An 18,048-nucleotide genomic window follows, 5' to 3' on the forward strand; every position below is an offset into this window, starting at 1 on the left:
GATGCACGAGCTTCAGTTTGAATACAGCAGAAGTGATTGGAGTTTGCCTCAGCTCGTTCTCTGCACAAGAATGTTTTTTTGAAAAAGCTGAAGACAATAATGTATGGTTTGACCAGAAGGGTACCGAATGTGCTTCTCAGAAGCGCAAAGTTTGTATGCCTCCTCAAAGTTCCAATATGGGTAGAACTTCAACCAATTCTGACCCGCACCAGATTGAATCTACTGTACAACAGATTCCTGACTGTTCTACTGTTGATAATTGTGTGTTACAAAAAAGCAGTACCAGGGTACCTAAAAAGTTTGATGATTACATTTTGGAAAATCTTTTCTTTGTGTATTTTCTTAAAGAATACATGTGGTAATTGTATCCTACCTTTATTTTCCTTATAGAATTTAGAGTCATTCAAGTCTAGTAGGTATTGTTTATGTTACATGGAACTGTTACATGTAATGTGGAATTCACTGATACAGAAGCTTACTTTTAAATCCAGCAGAACGGGTTGCAGTTTGCCTCCGCGGGATACCTTCACTCTTGCACCAGTGGGTTCATTTATGGAACTTAAATAAACACACTTTTGATATAACTTTCAAACTCCATCGCTTTATTACACATAGCCACTTTCTAAGACACACCGGATTTCACCGATAGTCTTCTGTGGCATTGCAACATTCTCCATTATATTCTTCACAATTATTTGTTTATTCCTGCTTGCTAAAACACTACATTCTAGTCCACAGACCGGTTGAGGTCACTAGTTCGCTTCCCACTCCCTGTATGGTATAAACGCATACTAACACTACTTACACAAGTATGCTACAGTGGCAAGTATCCTACAGCGCCCACAGCATATCACTTAACAGCAATCAGCTCACACTTTAGGCTCACAATTTTATCCCCTAGTCTTCAGACCAGTACCAGTGAGTAATTTAGCTTCCCATTCCTGCTATAGTCTAAACGCATACTAACACCACCTGCACAGCTATGCTACAGCGCCCAGAGCACATCAGTTTACAGCACTAAGCTCATGGTTTAGGTGCAAGCTTTCATCCCCGAGTGTACCAGCCCCTCAGCTCAGCACCATCTCACAGTGGGCAAAACAGCACTTTCACACCGGTATGTGTAAATACTTCGCTTCGGCCAGTAGCTACAGCGCCCAGAGCATATCAGTGTACAGCACTCAGCTCACGGTTTAGGCATGTGCTTTCATCCCCGAGTGTACCGGCCCTCACCTCAGCATCATCTCACAGGTAAATACTTCGCTTCCGCCAGTACGCTACAGTGCCAAGAGAACATCAGTTTACAGCACTCATCTTATGGTTTAGAAGCAAGCTTTCATCCCGACGTACCGACAACTCACCTCAGCACCATCTCACTCTGGTCAAAACCGCACTTTCACACTGGTAGGGGTAAATACTTCACTTCACGCTTCCTGTATAGCACACCCTAAACACCCCACAGAAGTTACAGTGCTCCTACCCTCCTCTTTCCTACTTTTTTGGCCCTTTTTTCCCCTTACTCGCTTCAACAGAATCACAAAATGGCTGCCAACATTTCCAAGTAGCAACCGCTCACAGCCAATAATCAGCAAGCTCGTGCTTGTAACACCTCAGCCAATCAGATGACAGAATTCCCAAATATCGATATCTGTAAATTTAAATATTTTTCCAAAACTACTGAATGGATTTACACCAAATAAACAAAAGCGTGCTTTCTAGACCAAGACCCTTCCCCTGCCAAATTTGGGGTAATTTTGTTCACCAGTTCGACCTGTAGCCTTGTCTAAAGTTTCCTATGGAAATTAACATGGAGGAAACCTGGTTTGGGACCCCACTTTTATCTTGGCCCCACCCCTTGACGAATCATCCCCAAACGTTCAACATAGGAGCTGATATGAACAAAGAATGTGTTTGGACAATGTCATAGAGATTCATCAAATGATGCCAAAGTTATAAGCAAAACAAAAAATGCTCTTCCTATGGACACTTGGTCCTAACTATAACTACTTACTGATATATATATATATATATATATTCACTGAAAAAACAATAGGTTTCCCACCAGTTATAGTTAGGAATTAGCATTTAAAAAACCTTATAAATTCACTGAAAAAACAATAGGTTTCACACCAGTTATAGTTAGCTGGAACTCGCGCGTGTAATGCACTGCTGATGACGTCAAATATTACATCACTCATGACATGGTCAGTGACATCACTCACGACATCACTGATGACACCATCCAGTGAATGTGTGCCTTTCTGAAAAATCAATATGTTTTATATATGTATATGTAAAGGTCAATGGAAGAATAAATGTTTAAATAAGTGTCTTAATGGATGTTTTTAAAAAAAACAAATTGATTGGTTAACTGGCTTATTAAGTGTATTTTAGTGAATACATATATTAGCGAATATTGTTTAAATATTTAAATGTTTGTATCAGTGTTTCACTTTGTGTATAAGTGGCTGCATGGGTTGGTGAGTAGCTACATGTGTGTGTATATGGGTTATTAGATGTTTTTTTTAGTATCAGTATGAGTGTCTTTATGGTTTGGTGGGGGTATTACTTAGCACATACATGCATCAATGACTGACTCACTGTTTGTATGTGTTTGGAAGGCGGCATATGAGCAGGACTGTATGGATGGATGAGTGTGTATATGTGTGTGTTAGTGAGTGAATGACTAGTGTCTTTATCAGTAACTACATATGTTTTAATCTAGTATATGTGAGTATTGATGTATATAAGTGAGTATATGTGAGAGTGAGAGATTGTAAGAGTTCCTGTTTAAATAAGTATGTGTTTCGATAAGTGATTGTTTAAGAGAGTAAGTATGTGTAATTTTCCTTAGAAGTAAGGTGGTAGTGTGTGTATAGCTGTATATATAAATGGATGTTCAATAGTTTATTTGCATGTGTGAGTATGTGTGTGAGCAACTTTTGGAAGACTGTTGATGTGTTACAGGATGCATAGGTGTATCACTACATATGATGAGTGAGTATATGTATGAGTGACTACATAAAACTGTTGGTGAATTAGTGGATGTGTATATAAGTGGTGGAATTACTGAATTGGTTTTTGTAACTGGTATGAGTATCTCCTTTTTTTTTTTTTAGTTTCTATTTTTGAATATGTGTTTCAAGGGTTACAGTGAAAGGAGGTCTGTCACTCTGTCACAAGGATGGTGTCATCAGTGATGTCATGAGTGATGTAATATGTGACGTCATCAGCAGTGCATTACACGCGCAAGTTATAGTGAGTCCAACTAACTATAACGTGGAATTTCAATGGTTTTATGTCAGTAAAATTTCCAGCTAACTATAACTGGTGTGAAACCTATGGTTTTTTCAGTGAATTTAATAGGTTTTTAAAATGTTAATTCCTAACTATAACTGGTGTGAAACCTATGGTTTTTTCAGTGAATTTCAAAGGTTTTTTAAATGCTAATCCCTAACTATAACTGGTGTGAAACCTATGTTTTTTTCAGTGAATTTCACAGGTTTTTTAAATGCTAATTCCTAACTATATATAAGGCCCCAAACCTATATTTTTTCTTTGAATTTCAAAATGTTGTTAATAGCAAATGTCTATAGCTATAAAACGTAATATTTTTTAAAAAGAATGAATCCTATATTTTATTTGTATTTAAAACAATTTTTTTAATGCATATATATATTTCTTTTTTTACCATGGAGCGCTCCCGGGGCGCGCCCCGGTGAGCGCCCCGGAAAGCGTAGTCTTTTGAAGCGCCCCAGGGCGCGCTCCGGAGAGCGTCCTGTTAGCGCTATTGCCGCGAACGAAAAGATCATCGTGACGTGCCGCGTCCACGTGATACGCACGGCGTAAGCGCACCCGGAAGCACCCGAGCGAATACGATCGCGCAACGCGAAGCGCGTCGGTCATGTGACCTGAAAATAACACTTTTTATTGGTGCAGAACAGTTTTGGTTTCATAATGATGAAATCCCTGGTCTTGTGACCTGAAAATAACACTTCTCATTGGTTCAGGCCTTTTTTTTCCAAATGATGAAAGACCCCACCTTTTTTCCTTATTCTGACTTTGTCCTTTGACTTAGGAAGACCTGTTTTGCAATCTTTCAGGTATATTTTGTACTTTGAAATGGCTTCAATAGCAGCATCAGCTGGAGCATCTGCACCACCACCACAGCCACCAAGAGGACCACCACAAGATTACATTGGTGGTCAACAAGAGGAGGAGGAGGAGGAGAAGGAGGAGGAGGGGAGGAGAAGATTGCTGCAAGAACACAATACGCCATACCAGCCAAAGTCACACATTGTATGGGAGTTTTTTTCGATCTCAGAGGGCAAGAAAAAAATAAATGCGGCCAAGGTGACTTGCCGAATCTGTGGCGTGGAACTTTCCAGGGGAAACCCTAATAAGAAATACTCTTTCGGAAACAACACCATGATTCGCCACATGCAGCGCAGGCATCCAATCAACTATTCTGCTGCAGAGATGAGGGAACTGGCCAGTAACCTTCCCCAATCTTCAAGCTCCACCTCCCAAAGAAATCAACCCACTCCAACGGGACCAGAGGCAAGGGAGACGATCCCTTGCATTCAGCCACGGTTTGGGGATTTCCGTATAACATGTATACATTGTGGTAAGACCATCTCCTATGGTGAACTGAGCATAAAGCTCATCGTCCTTGCTGGGGACAACCACAAATGCCCCAAAAAACCCTACTTTTTTCTTATTTTTTTCTGCTCCAGTTGAGCCATTTTCAATTCCCTGTTTATCCCCATAAAAATACCCCAAAAAATATAAAATAGTTCACAAAAGCCAAAAAAAGTACAAAATGTTCCAAAAACACAAAAAAAATATAAAACAACAAAAAGAAGAAAAAAACAGTTCTTTTTAGAACTACCTCCAATTTATAAAAAAAGGCTACATTTTTTAATAACTCTGTCATTCTTCTTTCCCCATGGGCCGCTCCCCGGTGCGCGTACCGGGTGCTCCCCCCGCGCAAATCAAAAAAAATATATATATATTTTGCACCGCGGGGCCCTTTTATAGCCCCTCATCAAACCTAGGGGGTCAGGGGTGTCTACCCTGCCCCCTTATGGTCATTTCCCCCTTTTTTCCACCTCTTGTGTCTCTATCCTACCGAGACACAAGATGGCGGCCGGTCCGGACTGTTTCGAATGTTTACAGACACCCGAGAGCCAATCAGCTTTCGGTGCGCACCTCGCCTGTCGCGCCCGTTGCGCTCCCCGGTGCGCGTACCGGGGAGCGGCCATAGATATATATATTTCTTCGAACCTAAATTACTCAAAATCCACTGGAGCACATATCTTGAGACATAGCAAAGGCACATCGGGCTACCAGTCCCTACAATGTTGCCAAGTTTGGTGGAAATCCATTCAGCCGTTCGGGCTAAAAGTGAGTTTGACCGCCCTATGGAAATTAACATGGGAAAAACACGTTTTGGGACCCCCCTTTTATCTCGGCCCCCGCTTGACAAATCCCCCCCACACTTTTACGCAAGGACCGGAGCTCCGCAAGGCAAATTTGAGGAAATTTTCAGGCAGATTCCTCAACCGGCGCTAAAGTTATTCCAAATAGAATTTTGAGATTTTGCATTGAAAAAAATCCAAACTATAACTACCTACTGGCGACCGCCAGTAGGTAATATATATATATATATTCACTGAAAAAACCATAGGTTATAGACCATATATAGTTAGGAATTAGCATTTGCAAAACCTTGAAAATTCACTGAAAAAACCATAGGTTATAGACCATATATAGTTAGGAATTAGCATTTACAAAACCATATTGTGATGTCACTGACCATGTCATGAATGATGTAATATGTGACATCATCAGCAGTGGATTGCGGGTGCGCGATATATAGTTAGGGCAACTAACTATATATGAAATTTCAATGGTTTTGTGTGAGTAAAATATGGTTTTGTAAATGCTAATTCCTAACTATATATGGTCTATAACCTATGGTTTTTTCAGTGAATTTTCAAGGTTTTGCAAATGCTAATTCCTAACTATATATGGTCTATAACCTATGGTTTTTTCAGTGAATTTCAATGGTTTTTTAAAAGCTAATATCTGTAGCTGTAAAATGTATTTTTATTCTAATTTTAAAATATATTTAAATTTTTTGTAATTTAATGTTTTTAATTATATTTTTTGTAAAAAAAAAATGTTGTTTCGCTGCCGGTTCGCGAACCGGGAAGCTTTCCGTTAGCTCAATTTGATGCCGCGACCCGGTCCGCTAACCGGTAAACGTTCCGTTTGCGCAACTGCCGCATTCGAAATCAACATCGTGACGCATCGCGGAAGCGCGACATATCACGTTGTCGCGTAATGCGTCTTATGACGTGCCGCGTTAGCGCTCCCGGAAGTGCTCCGGACCGCGAAACGGAAGCGATCCGGGGCGCGGCGCGCAGCGCGTAACGTGAGCGGAACAGGTCATGTGACTTGTTTATAACACTTTTCATTGGTTCATTTCACTTTTGGTTTCCTAATGATGTAAGACTAGGTCATGTGATCTAAAATTAACACTTTTCATTGGTTTAGAACTATTGTTTTTCCCAAATGATGAAAACCCCTCCTTCTTTCCTCATTCTGACTTTCATCTTTGAGAGAGAAAGACCCTTTGTTATCAGTGAGCAATGGCTTCATTAGTAGCTTCAGCTGGTTCTTCCCCACCACCTCCACCACATCCAAGGAAGAGAGGACCACCTGCTGAAGTTATAATTCAGCAAGAAGAGGAAGAAGAGGAAGAGGAGGAAGAGCAGGAAGAGAGGCAGTTTTTGACTGAGGAGCCCAGGAGGTCTCATCGGAAAGAAAACTATATTTGGCAATTTTTTTAATTTCCCCGGGGCCCAAAGAAAGTCAATGCACGATACGTAACTTGCCTTATATGTAAAGATAGACTGTCCAGAGGGACCGAGAAGAAGTACAGTTACGGAAACTACACAATGCATCGGCACATGAGTAGGTGGCATCCTATCAACTACAGTGCTGAGCAGTTACGTGACAAACAAGATAATCCCCCTTCGATGGCCAGAAAATCAGTAGTACAGGAAGTGACGGGACCAGAGGCGAGGGAGATGGTCCCAAATATACAAATGAGGTTCGGGGAAATCAAACAAGTGTGCGTGCGTTGCAATCAGTTTATTTGCTACAGAGAAAGTAGCATCACTCTAATCAACAGAGCTATTGACAATCATGATTGCCCGAAACGCCCCAAAGAATAAATTCTTTTTTTTTTGTTGCTCCTGTTGAGCCCTTTACAATGAATCGTTTTCATTCCCCCCCCCAAAAACCAAAAAAAATATAAAAACGTTCAGAAAATACAAAAAAACTAAAAAAAGTTCAGAAAAATAATAATAAAAAAAAACAATAAAAAAAAAGTTCTTTTCAGAACTACCTCCCCGTTATAAAAAAATTGGTAGAATATTTGGAACTCTGCCAACCTCTATTTCTCTTAGTTCGCTTCCGGGTTCGCTCTCCGGTACGTGAACCGGGAGCGAACCCAAACATTTTTTTTTAAAAAAAGAACAGTAAGTATAAGGGAAGGAAACAGACAGTTATGTTAAAAGAAAGACAGCTATAGGGAGTAAACTAGAGATACTGTTACCCGCAATCCACTGCTGATGATGTCACATATTACATCATTCATGACATGGTCAGTGACATCATCAGCAGTGGATTGCGGGTAACAGTATCCCTAGTTTACTCCCTATAGCTGTCTTTCTTTTAACATAACTGTCTGTTTCCTTCCCTTATACTTACTGTTCTTTTTTTAAAACAAATTTTTTGATCAGTCAGAAACAGTGACAATAATAGAGACAGAGTGAGTGAACAAGAGTGAAGAAGTATGAGAAGAGAGAGACTGAGAAAAATAGTGGAAGGAGTAGAGTAATTAAGTAATAGACAAAGGAATGAGGGAAGTAGCAAAGGCAGGAAAGTAAGGGTTAAAGAAATGAAGCAGTGGAACTAATAGAAGTTAAATGTGATATAAATATAACGAAAAGAGTACAAAACATTTACCTTATAATTGTCGTTAAGTTAGTCATTTGTTATTTTTATACTTTCAATCTGTGAAAGAGAGAACAAACATTTGAAAAATATTAAAACATGTTTTTAAAAATTAGAAAAGACAAGGGAAAAGATTGAAGGACAAACAGTTTTTCAACAACGTTGACACTTACAGAAGCCTCTGCTTCTCCATGCCCCTACACAGTCCTAAAAATATACATTTTAAACTAACAGTATCTTGATGCAGATGAAGTGAGTCCTATCTTGCAACATGGTGCATCTTTTGCATCACTGCTGCATCGGTTTCATGTGGCATGGTTTTTTTACAGCACGACACATCTGCCTAGATGCATCAATTTGTAATTTTGTCGCCTTATAGCAAAACTTTTCCACCGCCACTGCGTCACAAAAGTGACGCACAGTGGCGCAAAAGAGGCATACACCTATCATAAATCTGTCCCTAACATGTTAAATGATTGATTCAGGATGACGATAAGGTGTGGCCTCTCCAAAGGTTTGTTTAAGGTGAGGCCTACTCAGGGTTGCATATCAAATTTATAATAATAAATAATACATAATAATAATAGATAATACATGTGAAGGCCTACCAATGAAGTAAATCATGTCCACTTCACTCTTGAACAAAGGCCAGACCTCTTCTGTGTCCGTGGACAGACCTAAACTTCATCTGCACAATGTCATTCGTAAACTTAGGAAACACAGGTGATGTAATTGAAAAATGTGGAGTTTCTTTTGCTCATTTCACAATCACATCACCTGTGTTGCCTTTGCTTAGGTATCTCATAGTGCACATGTAGTCCAGCATATGAAACAGTACCCAGAAGTGCAGCAGTGTATGCATTAACTTTGACACTTACAGAAGTCTCAGTTTCTCCATGTCTACCTCACATTTCTAAATGTATATCATAAGTACAAAAATTAGAAAATTAATTATACATGTTAAATGGTTTATTTTTGCTGTTCTCAGAATGTATCAAATTTCACTAAAATCAGTGACTTGAAGGTATTCATCATGTAACAGCGGGGAAAAAAAAACACAATCAAAATGATTGTGTTTAAAAAACTCATACAACATAAGAAATCTGAATTCAAAACTCCTTAAAATTAACTTACTTTCCATGACGTCGAAGGATGTCCTATGAACAGCTTACACTCTGTTGTGCTATTAATATTTTCAGCCCGCCACTTTCTGAAAGAAAACCTCCATCGTTTTGAAAAATATGTTACATACGATAAAAGACTTCTCACATTCTTCCACATGTTTCCACATGGCCAAATCATGTTAGAGCGATTTACAACTCTTGGAATTCTTGTAAGCAAATCCCGTCATTTTCTATTTTCGCAACTTTCAGAAAGATAAGATTACTTTCACAATCCTGGACTACTAATATCTTACCCTTCTTGCTCACTCATGTTCTACTTTTCCTATGACACTGATACTGCTTACTATGAAGCAGACTTACTTGCATCAGGTTTATATAGTTGGATTTTTAAAATGACATTATAATCAAAAGTTTTGACCAATAATCTAGACAGCATTGCAGACTTACATTCCCTCTACTCCATGAACCTCTTGAAATTCCTCAGAGCACATCCCGAGATTCTTTCCTTAAAATTTTGGTTTTAAAAACACCAGGTAAGAATTTTTAAGGTCATACGGCAATTTTTTTTTGAAAGTTGTAACAGAATCGTTGCAGAATGACCAGCCGTTTCTAGACTTTAAATAAGCTGTGTAATGTCCTGATGTTGTTGAAGGACCGTCATGATAGATAATTGCTGCAGTTACAAAAGTCCTTCCTGATATTGACAACTGCGAAGCAACAAAATTTTTTATTAAAGTTGTCAATTTTGTTCCATCAGGCCTACATCGTTGGAACATTAAAATGACATACTGGCCATATCTTCGTATAAATAATGTTGACATCATTTCAGATTTACATTGGCTACACTCCATGTTGTGATCAGCTGCTTTTACTAGCTTATTAAAGGACACTGATTTACTGTCTGGCAAAGTTAAATATATAAATCTTTCTGAGTCTACACTAGTAGTACTTGATACCCTACAGTTCTCGCAGTCATGCTGCCATTGATAAGAAAGCCCAAACAGGTGATCTACATCTACACCCTCATCTTGCAATACATCAAGCATATACATTAAAAACTCCTGACAATCCTGCTGAATATTTTCAGAGAAGTCTGTTTGACCTGAACATTCGTCTAACAGATAACGAACTTCAGACACACTTTCTACTTTTGTTCTATCAGTGCTACATTTCTCTAACACAGAATTCAACAAACAGCATAAACTTTGTTCCGAATTGATCACAATCTGTTCTTTTAAAGTCTCTAGTGAAAAGACGATATTAACAACTACATTAGCATAGCAGTTGACACCAGAACTGTTTTCAAATTGAAAACCAACAACATCTTCAACAGAATCCATTTTCTTTCTGCTTACAATTTTCGGTTCATCGACTTTTGGGCTTTTTGCTACAACCTCCCTACTATTACTGATATTTCTTCGTTTCCGGCCTACCACACGTTTCTCAAACAAAGGATATTGAGGCAAATGTGGCGCATACTCTCTTCTTAACCTATTGTATTCCTTAACACAATCTAGATCCGCACAAATGTTTGTGACATCACAGTCAATCAAGTACAATCCCGATAAAGTTCTAACTCGTGACAATGCCACATATGCCATACCCTCCTTGAACACAGAACTGCCAATATTCACCAATGCACTATCTACACTTAAACCTTGCGATTTATGGATTGTCACCGCATATGCCAAGCATACAGGAAACTGCTTATGGCGAACATATAAGTCTTTAACAAGCAAAAACCTAGCAGAACAACGACCAATTAGCTGTACTTCCTCAATGCCATCAAATTTAATTTTTAAAAATTCAATTCCATCTCTACTTCTGTATTTCTCAAAATCAACAACATTACCCATTGAGCCATTTACCAGACGTCTTTCAACATGTAAATTCCTTCTCAAAATGATTCGGCAATTTAAACACACATTCAAAGTCTTTTCAAAACCCGCAGTTTTAGATATAGTCTTCTCTAATGAATCCAATTTAGATTTCAAATTCTCAGACAAAATAATTGTTGCTCCCATATGCTCTACTCTGTCAATAGCTTCCAGTTTCACAATCTCTTGCTTTTCTAAATGCAACATTTTGTTGTTGAAGATGGCACATTCTGCAAGAGTTGGCATCAAACATATTCCGGATTTCTTCTCAGTAATTTTCTGAAAAATATTCTCAGGCACAACGTCTTGTTCTGGATATAAATTTGACAGTAATCGTGCATGTAAAGCTTCTTTCCCATGCTCAGTCACTTTTCCAATTCTAACATCTTGTAGAATATTCTTGTAATCTTCATCCTTCGCCTGACGCATATTTTCATGCAGTTCAGCATAATTGAAGTTTAACCATATATTGACGTTGCCAATGCTCCCTAAGCACTTCCTGGTATCTTCATGCGTGAGCATTTTGAACACAGGTTGTCCTTTCACTGGTGTCAGCTGCAGAAGATCTCCAAAAACAATGATGTGTTTACCACCAAATAACACATCATACTCAGTTTTAAGAACTTCTTGCATTCTCAAATGCACAAAGGCAAGCATGACATTGGAAACCATGCTTACTTCGTCAATGATAAGAAGTTTAATTTTCCTCAAGACTCTTGAAACTTCACAACAAGCATCTCCAGATAACTTGTGGTATTGTAATTTGTTGTCATGCTCCACTGGCAGCATCAGTAGACGATGCAAAGTAATACCTTTAATGTTATGTGCTGCCAGTCCAGTTGGAGCGGTAACAACACAAGACAGCGATGACTCAGTCCTTTCCTGCAAATAACAAGAAATTGCTTTAATGAGGAAACTTTTTCCAGTTGCCGCTTCTCCACTCACGTACAGTCGGACAGGCTTCAACGACGTACATGAGCACTCTTTCTTCTCATGACTTAATCCATGATCAATGTGCTTGGTAACTTCGTCATATATTTTCCTCTGCTCAACGTTGAGTTGTTTTTCCAAGTCTTCTAAGTTAACTGCATCCTCCTGAGCATGTGCCATGGCTCTTTCCACTTCATTCATAGCAGTGGCAGCTTCATTTTCGATAACAGGTCCTCCTAGTGGAACCTGACTCAATGAAACAGAACTCTGACTGTCCTGAGAACTGTCTCTGGCAATCTCGGCTGCAATCGTTGCTTCCTGCTCAATTTCCAAAGTCAACATTTCTTGATATTTGGGAAAAGCAGGACATTCTATGGTCTCCTTGGCGGCAGTGAAAAAGTCTTCGTAACAGAGGAAATCTCCAAGCAGTTCCTCTTCTGCACGCCAAGGATTGAAAAGTTGCAAAAGTGCTAAATAGAAAAACTCCTCTTTTTCTGGAGATTCGCCACTCAATTTTCGATGGTTTACCAAGTGGCATTTTCTTTGCTTGACCAGACATCCCTCACTTCCAATTACAGCATACACTCCTTTCTCAATATCTTCTTTGATGTTCCTCTTGAATATGTAATTTTGTAGAACCTCATACAAACAAACATTCTCAAGGTGACTGCTTCGATTTGGATAATATGTATCCAACATGTTGGTCTTCAAAATGTCGGTACTGTTTGGCTCCTTTTCCGCCAAATACTCAATTTCCCGCACAGGTTTCAGAACTCGATTACGCGTTGCAGCAAGACCAAGACTCGCCCAAACGATACTCCTGGATTTGGCATAAAGACTTGCTGAAGACAACCGGTCAGAACATTCGTAAGCTCCAATTTCTCGATGCGACAACATCTTCAGACTGAAACTGTACAACTTCTTGCTGAGGCTCTTTTCATGGGAAATGTCCTCCCACATATCCTTCAATTCTGTCTTTTCTTTTTTGGTGATGTAAGATGTCACATACCGAGCCACAGCCATACAGTTGTCAGCCACAAACTGTATATCCATGTTAGCATTCCACATGGACAAAATCACTGGGTTGTAGTCGTTGATGTATTTGGACTCTTTGTTCCTTTTCAAATTGTATGTATTTTTGGGTGATTTCCTCGTCACATTATGTCGCAGAGAAGACATCAAACTGTTCACTCTTCCTTTAGAAATCACCGGTCGTGGAAAGTTGAAACGACATTTGGTGTAGAACTTGTCCTTGTTTCTGAATTTACGACGACAGTACTTTCCACAACGATGGCTTTGGAAACGTAGAACTTGTTCTCTTAGGCTTTTCTTCTCCGTTGCGTTTGGAACAGCACACGTAGAATACTGTTCTATGAAACTCATCACTAAGTCATCCGGATCTGTTCCAAATTTAGGTGCATCCTTGATCCACAGCAGCATATGTATATGAGGAGCACCTCTTGCTTGGTACTCCTTTCTCCAGAAGAAATCCAACACCTCTCCAAGAGGTGGATTCTTCTTATTCATGATGAAAGACATCATAGCTTCAAATCTATGATTGAAGTACCTGCATACATTCACTGGATCCAAAGAACACAGTTCTCCTGGTGTCTTGAATTCAATGTTTTCAATGTTTCCATTTGCCTCTCGTAGAAATTCAAGTAAGTCTTCCCAGCCATACTCGGCACAGCTCAGAGTGAGGAACCATGTCAGAGTTCCTAAGTTCGTCAGCATACATTTTAAATCACCATGACGACGGTACCAGTACTCATTAGTACCACGCTGACACGCCATGAGATTAATTAGGTGAGAATCCAAAATACTGTCTTGGACATTGACTTTATGCATAAAGTCACTTGCCGAGATGTTTCGCATCTGTATACCACTTTTCAAGATGTGGTTCACTGCATATGACAGTCCAGACAGATCGCTTTCAAACAGGAGATGAAACAAATAGGGAATGCATTGACGAAACCTAGGATCTTCTGCATACAATCGTAAAGTCCGGTATTCAGAAGCAGGAATTTGATAAGGTCGCTCATCATATCTTCCTCCTTGACCTGTTGGAAATAGCTGTGGGAAACACAGAGCTTCCAAACTTTCCTGCCAAACACTAATGGGACTCCCTTTGGCTTGTTTCATTTGAAACAACTCAATAGCATTCCACATGACTTCCTTGGAATGCAAAGGATGAACACTATAATGTTCATATATTTCTTCACTTTTAGAGGCTTCTACTTTCTCAATTTGGCCAGCACACAAATCGCTATCCTCTTCATCACTTACTTCCTCTTCTGCAACATATACATTCTTATAGTACTTATTATTTTTTTTCAAATACAATGTTGCCTTTTTGACTTTCCTAACATCCACTAAATCTTGCCATATTTTCTTATTCTTTGTCGGAACCCCATTAACTAAGATAACCAGAGGTTCCTCTTCCACTTTTTCTACTCCAATTGTGTTAATGTTTTTGTTCAAATCTAGAGGCAAATAAACAACTCTTCCCTTTAATCCTCTCTGTAAATCTGATGGAGGCAACTTCCCTGTCTTTGGCTCCATTCTTACAATAGCCTGAAAGGGATGGATACTTTGAATCAAAATAGATTCATAAGTATTTAAATCATTCAATTCAGAAGGAATCTCAACCAATTCCAGATTATTATGAACCGCCCTAGCAGGCATCTGGTTTTGGTTTAATTTGTTACAACAATAAGTACACACACGTTGATCCGATCCCAAATCAAAACAATTTTCTACCATCAAGTATGTTGCGAAATCCTTCCATTCACTACTATTTTCCCTTTCACTTTTTGCATATAAATCCACTAACTTAATCTGATTCTTATAATAAGTGCGTCGACAACACACACAAGTGAAATTAGGCCTCTCACTTGATTTCACCTGAAATGTGGCAATTTCCTTCTGAAAATTTTCTGTACTGGAAACCTGTACATTATCTTCAACATTACCCTCTACTTCTGGGTCAATTTGAACATTCTCATCTTTACTTCCAAAGTAACAAAACTCAATTTCTTCACAAATATTCTTGACATCTATTTCAGAACCATGCAAAAGAGCAGCGCTTAATTGTTTAAGCATAATTGCTGGACTCTTAGCATAATACAACATTCTGACTAATTTCCTCACTTTATTATGATGCACTGCTAGCATCCTGAAATGATGAAAAACACTCTGGCATACTCTCCTGGAAAGACAAGCCAGGGAATGACCATGCAAACCTGTCGCTTCTCTCACTCTACAAGGATCTAATTCTTGCAACAACTTCATTTTCTGCTTCAAACTTTTCTTATTAAATGTCCGTACAAAATCACAAAGCAAATTGATGGAATCCTGTCGCACACTGCAAATACTACTACACTTCCAAATGTACACAGGACCCTTAGGACGTCTTCCTAAAACCTTATTACCTAACACCTCTTCTGTCTCTGTTGTCACAAGTTTTTCTTTTTCAACTGGACAACCATCTTTCACTTCATAAGCTCGACCACTGGTGTCAACTGCAAGCACCAAATCATTATCCTGGAAATAACTCTCCTCATTAAAAAATGCCTCACAACTTGAACTATGCATCCATTCTCCGGAAAAAACTTCACAAAAATTACTTCGATTAACTACTCTCTTCCATCTACTATTTGATTTGAAATCAGAAATTACCTTGTTTAGTGTCCTAATTCTATTGATTACCAAAATAAATAACTTTCGCTTAATTTCAAAAGCCTGATCAATAATTTTCTCTACATTTTTCTTTTTGTTATAAAATGCCACTTTCTATTGGCCTTTCTTAATATTTTTTAACAAATTAACTATTATCCTGTTGCGGATCATTCGTTTTCGAATGTCCCTAAACTGTTGTTTCCTTCTACTATCATGCACAGAGTTATCTCTTGCTCTAGCAGTAACATTTTTGATTGGTCTTTCCTTTCCGTTTAAATTGCTTCTCTTTTTCTGGACTGAAACATTTTCTGTAGAAATACTTTTTTTACTACAAATATTTCTTATGAATGATTTTGTGGTCTTACCCGGAGCTTTCTTGGTGACTTGACAAGTTTTTTTTGTAGAGGACTGCTGCAGTAATAGATGAACCTGCTGTCTTTGACGTTTTGTAGCCTTTCTAATTCGATTCTTAGTTGGCATTTTCAAATTTTGAAATGATCTGCAGTTGAATCTGTGGTAAAATATAATAAAAAATGTTATTAACCACTATTACCAAACAGTATATCAATAATAGTCATCAAAAACTTAACACCCTGCTTGTTATTTTACAGCATGACACATCTGCCTAGATGCATCAAGTTGTAAATATGTCGCCATATAGCAAATATTTTCCACCACCACTGCGTCACAAAAGTGACGCACAGTGGTACAAAACAGGCATACACCTATCATAAATCTGTCCCTAACATTTTAAATGATTGATTCAGGATGACGATAAGGTGTGGCCTATCCAGAGGTTTGTTTGAGGTGAGGCCTACTCACGGTTGCAGATGAGATTTACGCTTGTTGAAGAATACAGAGGAGATAATACATGTGAAGGCCTACCAATGAAGTAAGTCATGTCCACTTCACTCTTGAACAAAGGCCAGATCTCTTTTGTGTCCGTGGACAGACCTAAACTTCATCTGCACAATGTCATTCATAAACTTAGGAAACACAGGTGATGTAATTGAAAAATGTGGAGTTTCTTTTCCTCAATTCACAATTACATCACCTGTGTTTCCTCAGTGACTTAAAATGTCCTTAAGACACATGAAACCGTTTTTTGATTGCCCTTGCACCATTTTTGGGTCATTTTTAACATGGCTATGTAACTCCAGGAATCAAAATCTAAATTTGCCAAGCACAGGTGGGAGCATATTTACAAGAAACTTGCCCCACGGAGAAAGCTCTTCAATTTAAATGGGAAAAAATAACATCATAGACACTCAAATGCCTTATAAATATGCCCCAAACAACCTATGAAGCTCTAGCAGTACATATCCAGAAATGTAATTGATTTCAAAAAACGTTTTTAAACACAACATATAAATCAATTGTATACCTACATTCAAGAGAAAATGACTTAAAATGTCCTTAAGACAAATGATTGCGTTTTTTGATTGCCCTTGCACCATTTTTGGGTCACTATTAACATGGCTATGTAACTCCAAGAATCACAATCTAAATTTGCCAAGCACAGGCGAGAGCATATTTACAAGGAACTTGCCCCACGAAGAAAGCTCTTCAATTTAAATGGGAAAAATAACATCATAGACACTCAAATGCCTTATAAATATGCCCCAAACAACCTATGAAGCTCTAGCAGTACATATCCAGAAATGTAATTGATTTCAAAAAACGTTTTTAAACACAACATATAAATCAATTGTATACCTACATTCAAGAGGAAATGACTTAAAATGTCCTTAAGACACATGAAAGCGTTTTTTGATTGCCCTTGCACCATTTTTGGGTCATTTTTAACATGGCTATGTAACTCCAAGAATCAAAATCTAAATTTGCCAAGCACAGGCGGGAGCATAATTACAAGAAACTTGCCCCACGGAGAAAGCTCTTCAATTTAAATGGGAAAAATAACATCATAGACACTCAAATGCCTTATAAATATGCCCCAAACAACCTATGAAGCTCTAGCAGTACACATCCAGAAATGTAATTGATTTCAAAAAACGTTTTTAAACACAACATATAAATCAATTGTATACCTACATTCAAGAGGAAATGACTTAAAATGTCCTTAAGACACATGAAAAGCGTTTTTTGATTGCCCTTGCACCATTTTTGGGTGATTTTTTACATGGCTATGTAACTCCAAGAATCAAAATCTAAATTTGCCAAGCACAGGTGGGAGCATATTTACAAGAAACTTGCCCCATGGAGAAAGCTCTTCAATTTAAATGGGAAAAATAACATCATAGACACTCAAATGCCTTATAAATATGGCCCAAACAACCTATGAAGCTCTAGCAGTACATATCCAGAAATGTAATTGATTTCAAAAAACGTTTTTAAACACACCATATCTGTTTCAGCTTACATGAGAGACCATGGAATGGGCTCCATGTACAACA

Source organism: Lissotriton vulgaris, chromosome 2_1, assembly GCF_964263255.1.
Source record: "Lissotriton vulgaris chromosome 2_1, aLisVul1.2, whole genome shotgun sequence".
Taxonomy (NCBI): Eukaryota; Metazoa; Chordata; class Amphibia; order Caudata; family Salamandridae; genus Lissotriton; species Lissotriton vulgaris.